We start from the raw sequence: 12,962 nt of genomic DNA, 5'->3' as shown, positions 1-12,962 counted from the left end.
ATATGTGTCTAAAAGGGATGGGTTACAACTTTACCCCAACTCAATTAAAATTTAATTTGAAATTTTATATTTCTATAAAGTTAATTTGAGTTGTTTAGTCTGTTAAAAATGAATGTTACTTTTTAAAATGTGACGGTTTAAAAAATACCAATAAGTCAAAATTGTCCCGTTTAACAATATTGCTTTTTTTGTAGCAGCATATTAATAGAAAGGAAGTGTTATTAAAACGTTAAATAGAAAATATCAAAATAATTTTGTGATATTTTATATATTTTTTGTAGCAAAGCAACTCTTATACTAATGTGCCAAAAGGTCTTTAACAAATGGCCTCTATTAACATTACAATATATGGGGTGACCTCCACCCCCAAAAAATACGTTTTTAGTATAGGGAAACCAGATAGAATATAAAAATTTATCTATTTTAACGGATTAATATTTATAATCTTTACTTAAGTAAAATAATTTTGTATGTGAATAAGATCTTTAAAACGGCTTGAACGGTCGTCCAGGGAAGGTTTTAGGCTATTTTGCATAAAACAGTCACAATCTTGAAAATAAACCATGACAACTTAATTTTTTTCCAAAACAAAAATATATGTCGCGGGGGCAATCACCCAAACACCTCTAGTGGCGCATCCACTATTAAATGTAAAACTATTCTATTACTTTTTAATACAAAAAAAGGATTTGTATGATTTTATCGATATTAACCAGGCCTTGGAACTGTTATCTGATCTTTCTCTTTATCTCCAGGGATAAAGGGGAATTAAATACACTCATTAATAGTGAAGCAGCTCAAGTTTACAATCAGTGGTGTGCACAGTGATTCACAAAGGGGTGTGAAACCATCATAAGTAAGAAAAAAAACGGCAGGCCTTTCCAATTTCAATTCTAAGTGGGGTGTTGACACCCCTACATACCCATAACACACGCCACTGTTATACCAAAAAATAGATGACATTAAAAAGGATGTTTTCTGCGTTAGTTCATAAAGGAAGCAGGTTCGAATCCTTGCTCAAACCAAATGTAGGTGGAATGTCTTCGCTCTAGAAATGCAAATCAAAATACCATGCGTAAACAGTTAAAACGTCCAGACAAAAGTCGTGCAAACAAAGGATTGGTAGTCAGCAATAGTTTAACTTTAAATACCATATCTACGTAATTAATTTACACAAAATGTTGACCAAATTTTACAATGTATTTATCATTTCTCCTTGAAAAAATTAATACAAATTCTTTGGCAATTTATAAACTTTACCGAATCAAAAAAATGTTCCAAATCATTCTTAAAAACGTTTAATTTGGCCCCTAATGTTATAAAGATGAAATATAAAAAATAATTTAAAATTTGAACATTTTTACATCAATAAAATGCTATAGGTAGTTTTTATAAGAAGGGGAGAGGACAACGGTAAATAAAATAATCTAGATACATTCTTCCCGCAAATTTTAACTATGAACATAAAATTCCATGGTTTATGTGGACTAAAAGACATTAATACTAGATGAAGCGGTCATTGCTTAAACATTATTTACATGATATTCACATTGATGAAATTAGTGCTGTATTTTTATGTTAAACACCATTAAGTATAACTTTTTCAAAACACAATTTGTCAAAAATTCTTTTGAAGTTTAATGTGAAGAAAATGTAAAGAAAAGACAAATATTTTTAAGTTCTTTCAAAGCAACCAAAATTTGAATAATACTAAAGATTATAAAATGATTAAAACATGTCTTTGACGGTTGCATGGCATCAAAAGCAAACTCTTTCTTAAGCCTGTTGACACTGGAATAATGGTCATACAAGAAATTTAGTGGCAAGTGTTGGTCATAAAAGCCTATTGACACTAGAATAATGTACATACTAGTTTTTTAATGCCCAATGTTGATCATAATAGCCTGTTGACACTAGAATAATGGTCATACAAGAAATTTAGGCCCAGTCATCGCACCAAATTATTCAACATGGATATGTTTTCTTTAAAATTGATTTACATACAGATAATAACGAAAGATTAAATTGAAAAAGTTCAAAATAACTAGCATAAGAAGTCAAAAGCTTTTATTCCAATTTTATAAAGCAGATATTTTAATAACTACTAACCGAGTTCTACCTTTCAGGGAAGCTTTACATAGGTCCCAGTATAGTTGAAAAGCTTTTTTATTATTTTTAAATCAAGCTAATGTACCTATATTATTTAAGTTTTTAGGAAATCTTATCCTTTTCTCAAATAGTTTAAAAGCAATACAAGGCACATTTTTTAGGCCTTTGTTTTATAGATCAATTTAGGGGGCTCATTCTAAAATTATTTTTAAGTAATTAACATTTTTACAGCCGTTTGCGTGTTTTTAAGTCTGACAAGATCTAAAAAACTGCAATTGGGACCACATTTATAAACCCATCGACTTGAAATTGAAGGGTTGAATAATTACCCTCTAACTATTATTATAATTGAAATAAGATTTTTTTAGATTTAACACCCATGAAAATATTTTGGTTATATTTGAAGAAAAGCAAATTTCATGCTGCTATTATTTAAAATTCTTTCTTATTTTGTCATTTTCTAAATATTACTTATCTTTCTAAATCACTGCCAATTTTGTATCAAGAGCTGGTTTAGAGAAAGAGATTACCCACAATTTGATTTAAAACACAAATAATTATTTTTTTAAGGGAGGGCGTTGTTTTTGCAGGAACTATACAAATACATCAAAATACTTATAATAGCAATAAATGGTTAAAATCCATTGGTTTTAACCTTATATATCAGTTAATTTAAAGAATAAAGTAATTAGAGCCCTTTACAAACTTGAATAAAATCCCCTAGCTATATGGCATCTTCGCTTTTAAACAAAGGGAATTTTAAACGATGGGAACATAAAATATTGTTTTACTAATAAGAGGAAATATTAATTTCTCTATAGAAATATTTTTTTCAAGATATTATGATCCTAATTTTGGTGTGTATTCTTTTCCACTTAGGTACCTATAACATTAAATCATAAAAAACGTAAAAAAAAGAATAGAGGAGACAAGTGCTAAATGTAACTGTACCCACGGCGTGGGGAACCTGTGTCGACTTTCATTTGAGTCTTTCAATAACGTCGGAAATAGAAACACAGTCGAATCGATACAAAAGAACAGAAAGCAATTTTCTAGCAAACAATAAATGTCCCCACCACTTGGGCCAGAAGTTGTCTGGATTATACATCTATACACCTACATTAACTAACAAAAATTCCCCTTTACTTCAATAGTTAAATCAAAATAACCATCTTATTTATTCTGGTATCTTTTTAGCATACGGAAATATTTGAACACCGAAGTTATGATTCAAATTTTATGTTTTTCTTAAAACTATTCCCACTATTATATCTGTACCTTTATCTCCGTAAAATCTTTTTTTTATAAAAGGTTAGCTTTTAAGTTTGTCCGTCAATATCTCGCAAACAGATTAATTTCTCCTTCACATAGTTTCCGGGATTGATTTAGTCTTAATTATCTTTATATTTAAGGCCAGTGAAAGGATTTCACCTTTTTTATTGCCCTCTTATATGCTATGCTATCAGCCGTAACTTTTTGTAAACTGGTAGTTTACTGGTAGTTTGAGCTGTAATGATAGTTTTAATACTAATAAGCATTATACGAAAGTCAAAGCATACCCTATTAAACATCCCTTTTATAATCCTACCCAAGAAAAATTATTAAAATTCATTCATGGAATATATTTATAAAATATGATCTATATCCGGTCCATAAAAATTATTTCAGAGATTTGTACTTCATTTTTAGTTGCACAGTAAGAGATATAAGTTTTCCGGAATTTTAATGTAGGGAGTAGATTTGAAATCTGCATCAAATTTTAAGGATTTTTTTTTATAAAATTCGTTTTTTGTATAATTCTTTATCTAAAAGCGGAAATACAAATTAAGTTAATTAATTTTGGCATCCGTGATTGGTGGATTTAAAAAATCTGCGCTCTGATTGGATGTCGTACATCATTCAACCAATTAGAGCGCAGGTAGTTTAAAATCCACCTATCCTATTGGTCAAAATTAATTAACTTAAAATGTATTTCCGCTTTTAGATAAAGAATTTTCAAAAAACGAATTTTATAAAAAATCCTTAAAATTTGATGCAGATTTCAAATCTACTCCCTACATTAAAATTCCGGAAAACTTATATCTTTTATTGCACAGTTACATTATGATTACGGCAAGTCCTTTATCTCTCTGTTGTAATGCATAAATATTCCTCGAATTACTAACTATTTATATAATAAAAACCTAATAACCTTTAAGATTGTATGTTAATATTATTATGTAGATTCAAGAATCCTATAAACAAAAAGGATTACCTTTATATTCCTACTATCTGCTTGTCAAACGAACCTGAAATAAATTATAATATCATCTTAATTAAAAATTTCAAAACAAGTTGCTTCGCATCTAACCTCTTGAGGTTTCAAAAGTCCCCCTGCCCAAAACAGAAAATAGCAAAAAAATCAGTACATAAACTTAAAGAAAATCTTGAAAGTCCTACTTCTAAATTTTATTAATAACCTCAAAAATATGAATGGCTTACTGTTTTCATTATAGGAAGTTTGGAAAAATAACTAGAATAATAAATTCCATAAGTTACCTACACGATAATTGTAAGTAATTAAGTATTGAGTTATTGTCAGAACTTAAAGACAATCCGTTGTTTTCGATTTTTTGTTCCAAAAATATTGCTCCTGTTAAAACTAAGAAAAAAGATGCTCTTCAACATCGAGGCTACTCTATAAAACTAATGAATGGCCTTACATCCATAAAAACGAACAGTCAAAGATTGTTATGCAACTTAAAAGAATTTTCCTTAAGGAAAAATTATAAGATTTTATATAACAAAATAATGACAACATGCTATATTGAAATAAATGGCATTTCTGAATAATATGACTTGCTAGCTTTTCTTCGCTACATATGAACATAATTATCCTTGGTTTTATTTTAAAATATCGCAGCAGGTGTCGAAAAAAACGTCCAGTGAAACTAAATGATTTATCTTTTTGGGATGAAAGGTTTTTTTTTGGAGCAAAAATATAAACTTTAAAACAGTCCATTTTTTTTTGACACCAATTGTTTTTTGTTTGGTAGAAAAGTTTTTATGTATTTTCGGTATTTTTAGGTTGACCTTTCAAAAAATATAGGCAATGTTTTTAAAAAAGAGCAAAGATTTTTTTGATGAAAGAGTTTAACGAAATTGAAGTTAAAATTACATTAGTTACGCTAAATTCTTTCTAAGCTTTTTAATAATAAAGAGATTTTTAGTTTGTTAATTACATAGGTCCGAACTAGTTTAAATTTTCAGAGATGATTTTAGGTACCCTCAAATACAGTATCCCTCAAAAATATTACCCTCTTAAAATCCAAATTAATCGGATTAACCCAAAAAGGCAGGAAGCATAAGATCAATAAAGACAATCTCTTATTCGTTGGTCTCATAATCTGAGGGACTTTGATTACATCTTGATTAGTTGGTACAATTTAGTGTCCAAACTCTTTTTTTTACAAAAAAAAATTACAAAAGAAGCAATTTAGTTTTATAATATGCCTTCAATTTTAATCCATTGTCTTATTCCTTAAGATCTAAGATGCCCCTAAATATTAAAAAAAAAAGCTGATATGATTTCATTATTAAGGAAACACTGTCTGAAAGGTTAAAATTCTTTAGTCCTAATGACACTAAAGTTCATAGAATATTAACAAATTAACTAACTAAAATTCTACAGTTATGAAAGTGTAAATGAAAACTTTAGAAACTGCTGCCAAAGAATTATGGGGCATCGTAAAGACATAAATCAGTAAAATGTTTGTAAATCTGTAACAGTTTTTCGACCAAAAAAAACAGACATAGGCAGCGGATTGTAGTCTTGTACCTATCCTGTCAAAAATTGTTTCATTCTGTGCAATTTCAATGGTTTGTGTCGACTATACAGAATTAAATTACGGATTGTTTGTTGATATATTGAATTTAAGTTCTTCTAATGACATTAAAATGTCGACTTTATGGCTTATAAAGCAAGATTCGATCTAGACGCCGCTGTTCAACGTTAATATCTTGTCTTTTAAGATAAACTTTTATATAATCATGGTCCCTTTGTACGTCCGTCCATACCTGATTTTTCAAATATATTAAAAGGACAACAATATTATTATCGAAGCATCTCTAAAATAAAGTTTTAAATTAAAAGTATGTCCTTAAAGTACTTTGTATGTATCTAAGAAATTTTGTTTTGACATATAAATTAATGTTCTGCTTATTCACTTCTGACACTCAACAGGCGTAAACGTTCGTTTGTCTTACCGCCTGATTTGAGAACTTTCCTTTCATGGATGATGTCATTCTTGTTTTTAAAAGAATGATATTATCCTAATATCATTCTATTAAAATCGATGTTTTTGTTAAAATTAACTGAAGGTTGCCCAAAAAAAGATAGTGCATATCAAAAGAAAAAAAGCGAAGATTCTCTGAAGTTTCATTAAAAACAAGCCATACTTATTATGTTTTTGGAATATATCAAAATAAACTAAAGATATGAAAATGTAAGAAAATTACTTTTCTGTCCATCAGACTCTTAGTAACATATTACTATTGTAAACTTTTATGCAGTTTAATGAGTGTTTTAATATCTTAATAAGTGATAAAGTTTAAAGAAGGCTATATATTCTTCAGATCAAGTATCCATTCTTCCAAAAACCCACGATTGGTTGTAGTAGCTGCGCTACTTCTGTATAAATACACCCTATTACTTTTATGTCTGTACCTCAGATAAAAAGGAACCACACTTGAATTTTAGAAAAGCGTTTTATGTCAACTTGTCAATTTTTTGTTTTGGGGGCAGATATTAATTTTCAGGGGGTTAGGGAAATGTAAATAAAATAAGGACGATTAAATACCTCTAGGGGACTGGATAAATTTTACTGGTACCCAAAGTTAATGAAGAAATTATCACTTCAAAACGTAAGGAACTTTCATGATATCCTGATTTGTTGGTTAAAACTAGCAGTGGCCAAGCTATCCAACCAATAATTTTAACCTACAGAAGATAATTGGGGGTGTGCCTTAATTCTTGAATATTTATCTGTAAACCAAAAGGAATTATTTGTGCATAATTCTGAGACAAACATCCCACAGACAAACAACCCTTAGCATTGAAGTATTAACTGTGCATGCTAATGAGTTATGTTTGCCTATGTCATTATTATTTACATTACATTATTTACATTTTCAAGTTTATTGACCGTTCCCTTTCCCCTGAACTATTTGATTTGATATGATATCTAAACAACTGAGTGAGCTATTACTTCCTTATTTTGACTATACCCCAACAAGTTTAATATTTGCACGTAAAAAAATCTGCAAATATTAAGAGTTGTTTAAAATGCAAAGCACAGTATTTGCTAAGATAATATTTTGCGGTTCCAATTTGAAAATGTGATATTTTTGTGGAAGCGATTACATACCCTAAACATTTGAGCTATAGTCAGGGGCCGATGGTTATAATCAAGAGGAACGGCAATGGACGAATAAATCTTCTTCCTTATTGTTAAGTAATGTACTGGTTTATTTTATGCGGAAAGCCAAGTAGCAGAAAACTATTTGCTAGCAGACGAAAAGGGTCATTGAAAAGGGGGTGTGGGGGTAGTTATCTGTATATACACCTATAGTAAAGATCTGTTGTACAGACTAATAGCCCTTTTAAAGTAAATATTAGGAGTGTATTATAATGAGTTGTGCCTGTTCACAAACCAAGGCAAATCGCGTTCTTTTACGACTGAAATGTTGCTAGTTGTTATTTACCTTTTCAAAGAATGCATAATTAAATGAAAGCATTACATTAAATAAATAATACACATGATAGAATAACAATGTTATCGAGTAGACGTCCTATAACTTACTGATAACTTTTTAAGTTATAGCGCTCAAATTTACTTAGTTGACACAGACTTATTTTATGAAAAATAAAAGACTGCTAGATGACAGCAACATGATGTCTATGTGTGAAAGTGTGTTTAACTGTCTGTCGAAAGACATCACTAACTAACCGCTGAACCGATATGGTTCTTCTTTACAGTGAATCTTTTCTTAGGTCCAGAGGAGATTTAGAGCTATTTGTTAACACTTGAAAATCCAATGATAGTAAGCATATACAGATAGAAATGGTCAGTTATAAAGTATCTGAAAATAGTTGATAAAGTCAGACAGACGGACGTCCTTATATTATTTGTATGAATATTTATCTTTCAATAATGAAAAAACATTTAAAGCAAGAGTTGAAAAAAGTGCAAAAAATGTAAATTCATTAGAACAAAGACTATGATAAACAGTTCAGGGAGAATAGGACAATAGTGTTTAAAATAACTAACACCCATTCTTCTTTTCAAGCTTACAAAAGCAGATTTCTACAAAAAGGAAACCAATTTTAGTTGTCCTTTCCCTGCATCCATGTAAATTTACATAATTAAGTTTATTTGAACTCATGTCAGTAAATAATTTTTTTGTCCAACAAAAAAAACAGCTTTCTACCTTTAAGGTTAAATTTAGATTTTTTCTCTCTTTGTTTTAGGGTAGTTTCCCTTTCTTTGGTTTGTTTGTAAGTATTAACTATTTATGAAACTTGGGAAAAAAGTAATTTTTTTATTTCATTTTTTACTAAAACATGCAGGCTACAATTTTAAAAACATTGGGTTCATTACATGCATGCGATCAGATAGTAATAGAAGCAGGATTGCAAAACAATTGGCAAACTTGCATATTTAAAATAAATTTAAATATAAAAAAATAATCCTCCGCAAATAACTCTATCTTTGATGTACTTCAAGGACAAGGGTTAATACACTAAAAGTAAGACTCTAAACTCAAACTTAACAAATAGTGATTTTTTTTATTATTAGTAGCAAGGAAAAGCTTGGCGTAAAATAGTTTTCTTCAGTTTCATTCTCCCTGGATAAAAAGTAAGGACTTTAGGGATAGTATAACAGGGGTGTAAGCATCTAATAAAGTTGTAATCGGAAGGGGGGGGGGGTCGCATAACGTAGTACACAAACATTCATATCACATCAAAATAGTGTACAGTGTAAATAAATATTTTTACAGTATGGCTTCGAAACCGATTAATATCTGGTGAATTAGAATCGGTTCTCAATAATACTGAAAAATCACATACTGCATCATATTACAGACAATTTTGCACTATAGCAGCTTCAATATAACAATCCATTTATTTCAATAGAAATAAAAAAAAACTTTTTTTTTATCTCTGTTAACGTCTTTATGCAAAAATACGTCTAAAATAGATTAGTGGCTGCGCCCCCTTCCTTTCACATTTTTTTATGATTCATTTTACGTAAAAGCGTTCCCCTCCCACCCTCTCCCGAATAGCTTAAAACTGCCCTAGACTGAAAGTATGCTTTCATTTAAATTTTTGAACGATCCGATCAGCCGTTTACAGATCTTTCTGGACACATATAATCAAGAATAGAAGCGAAGCTAAGTACACTTGTATAAGTTAAGTTAAACCTTTTAATTTATTCAAAAGCAAATGATTTTTTTGCCAAAAAAGAGGCTGACTGGAATGTAAATTATAATGTTTATGTGTGTTATTATTTGACTAAGGGAGATGGCTTAAGGCCTAGTTCCCACAAAAATTTACCATTTCTAAAAGTAGGCCTATTTTTGGAATATTCAGGAGAAAAAATCTACAAAAATAATAAATAGCAAAAACATTCAATATTATAATCTAAATAGAAAAGCAAACAATTAATACATTATAAAGTTTCTTAACTAGTAGGAAAATAATATAATGTAAATAGTAGGTAAATGTAATGTTTTAAAGACATCAAAGCTTCATAAATAATACATTTCGACTTAATAATGATTATTTTGAAAAGATAAAATTGCCATTTTTCCTCACTGATGGCAGTAAGTAAATTAGAATATCTTAAACGGCAAAAATGGCTAAAATATTTACTATATGGCATAAACACCTTTCTGTACGGGTTTAGCGCAATTTAACCTAATTTCTGCTTTTTCAAATGATTATAATTGGGCTAAATAGCGAATCTACTCTATTGAATAGGTACTAAATAAGTGCAGCACTACAGATAAAACATTTTAGCAGGTATTGTAAAAATATCCTCATTTTATTCAATTTATAACTTTCCAGAAGAAAAGGAAAAAAAGATACCTAACACAATAAAATTGCCTAGTCTTTATGAAAACTTTTGCCTTTTTAAAATGGAAAAAAGATTACTGCCCTTCAGACAGACATGACATACATTTAAAAATATTAGTATTAATTTTCAAAAACACCATTTAAATTTAAACAGGTCTTATGTCATTGAAATGTATAGATAAATAATCATAATGTTCATGAATTTTGCATGCGAAAACCCCTTGGAGTGATAAAGATAAGGCCCGTGAGAATATTGCAAAATTTAGCAAATATTTTTGCAAATGGGTGTGTGGGTCTTTTTGATGTTCATTTAAACTAACAAAATCTTATGTCTGATTTAAAAATACTATTATTCAGTTAAAATAAGTATCGAAATATGGATATAATAATACTTGGATCTTCATGTTCTCAAAAAAAGTGAATCTTGCACGGGCTAAAATAACGATTTCCCCCTCCCCTGCAACTGGATGAATGAACTGACCAATAAACAAATTTCATGTTAACAAGCTAAATTGACGACAATTTTTCCCCTGTCATAATATCCACGTATATTCTACCTACAGTCATTTAGCGAATCCTATCTATAATTCGAAATAATGGTCTGTATGAATAATTTTGAGGAAAACGTGATTTTTGTCAGCTCCTATTTTATAATAAGCATTAAGTATATAATTTACTTGGTCCGTTGGTCTGTCAATCATGCTACAAATATTAAATCTGTAGATTTCATAATTTTCTATATAATTGTTTTATTCTGTGATAGATAAATCTGGTAATGTGAAAATTCAATGAAACTCTTTAAACCAGCTTGTCAGTTTAGTTTGATCTTTTCAATAAGATTTTATTTTAATCACCTATTTGCTCTTTACTTTTTATATGTATTTTTCGTATAAACACCCCTAAAAGGATTAAGTTAATAGAACAAAAAACGGGTCATTAGACAAATACAGAAAATATTCATTTACCATTTACCTTTAGAAGGGGTTTGCCTACAATAATTAACAAACAACAAGGATGACAACATCCATAAGAGCAAAGCTCTACAAATCAGACAGAAAAACGATCATTAACAAATATATAGCTCTATTGATTTGAAAGAAAGATTATTTTTATTGAACTTTGTCGACTTAATTTTAGAGATTCTTCGCTTTTACTTAATACCTAATTGCCCAAGCATTCACCATTTATAAGTATAAAGCAGGGTTTCGGATCTGGATCCGGATCCGCAAGGATCCGCATATTTTTGAGTCCAAGGATCCGGATCCGGATCCTTAAGACTCCAAAAAATGCGGGAAAAATGGAAAAATCTACCTAAATTTATATAAAATCTCAGACATTCTCTTGATGAGAGCCAATCTTTAAGGTTTAGGTTCAGACTTGAAATTTAAAAGTATTTTTGACTTCGAATTAAAGAATAAAATTTTTTTTGAAAAATTTGGTGATTTTATTTTTATTGTCAAAGATACGGATCCAGTAGGATCCGGATCCGCATCCGGATCCGCACTGACCAAATTTTGAGGATCCGGATCCGCATAAAATCAATGCGGATCCGAAACCCTGGTATAAAGTTAACATTCTAAGCTGTAATTTCCAAAACATTAACATGGTTCAGTAGACGTACGGACTTTGTAGTAATAAAATTCTAGAATTGGTTTCTGAAATGTACCTTATTGTTTCAAGAATCATTTAACATTAATTGCACCTACAAAACTTTCTTACCAAAACTGATAAATATTTGAATTGTCGAACTTACCTAAAATAAGCAATATTAAATTAAAATTATTTTATGTATATCCTGAACTTAATATTAGAATATCAGAATATTGAATTTATTTTGATTAATCAATCAGGCCATGCTGGAAAAGCTGTTTTAATGATTTAAGCAAGGTGTTAAAGAGAATAAAAACACATTCTAATGTTACGGAATAATTTTTAGATTTTATAAATTTTGAAGGACAAAAATAAGCGCAAAATATAATGTCATAAAAACTTAAGAATACAGGGATAGAACAATAGATTATAAATCTATCCACTCTTACAGTTTGAGATGTGTTTGACAGGTGGCAAATACCTGTTGAAGAGAGGGTTTAGAATTTATATAAGGGCCATTGTCCTAGTGTAAGATGTTGATACAAAGTTTGTAATAGTTAAAATAAATAACCAATTCTACTTGCTATCACAAGAGCAACCCCCCCCCCCTAAAAAAAATAGTAAATAAAAAAAAACATTTGTCTTTGTAATAAAATTGCGTAAAACTTTTTTTTGAGAAAGGTTAAGTTCTTTTATTTGAAGCAATTGAACGGACTGGATCAAATCTAAAATACGAAGAAATATCATTTTCTAGCAACCAAACGACTTGAATTCCAGGTAATGTTTGCTCATGTTATAACCGGGTTGACTTCAACTTGACAATGCCTATAAGTATTAATTCAGGAATACATCACCCAACACACTGTGAGCGCGCGGCATAAGGAATTCGTCGCATTTTTACATTTGACCCTTTGCAGGCTTTAAAGTTGTCGAGGCAAAAATCGTATTCCAGACTTAATCCAAACAACCTAATTTAAGAATTGCTGCTTTCCGTTTCAAATTAAACAGTAAACCTTAAAACAGGGAAATAGCTTTTTGATGGATTAAGATGTGCTTCACTTCAGTTCAACAGAAAAATATAGGTATAGGCCAATCGAAGGTAAAATATACCCCGCCCCCCCCCCCCTATACCCACTTATACCGCAGT

The 12,962-nt window shown here is 29.8% G+C and overlaps 1 protein-coding gene across 3 annotated transcripts in view; it reads right to left on the bottom strand.

Annotated features, from left to right (window-relative positions):
* The window catches only part of Cdk4 (Cyclin-dependent kinase 4), a 74,695-nt gene that overhangs the window by 21,830 nt on the left and 39,903 nt on the right, over positions 1 to 12,962 (bottom strand). For all 3 annotated transcript variants that reach the window (XR_013881904.1, XM_080169752.1, XM_080169753.1), the window contains one exon: positions 4,364 to 4,397. The gene's annotated coding sequence lies outside the window, so the exon portion shown is untranslated. The remainder of the gene's footprint in view (positions 1 to 4,363; positions 4,398 to 12,962) is intronic.

Source organism: Acartia tonsa, chromosome 8 (assembly GCF_053477335.1).
Source record: "Acartia tonsa isolate MP-2025a chromosome 8, ASM5347733v1, whole genome shotgun sequence".
Lineage (NCBI taxonomy): Eukaryota > Metazoa > Arthropoda > Copepoda > Calanoida > Acartiidae > Acartia > Acartia tonsa.
Note: the sequence above shows the minus strand (reverse complement) of the source record. Positions and strands in the feature narration are given on the sequence as shown.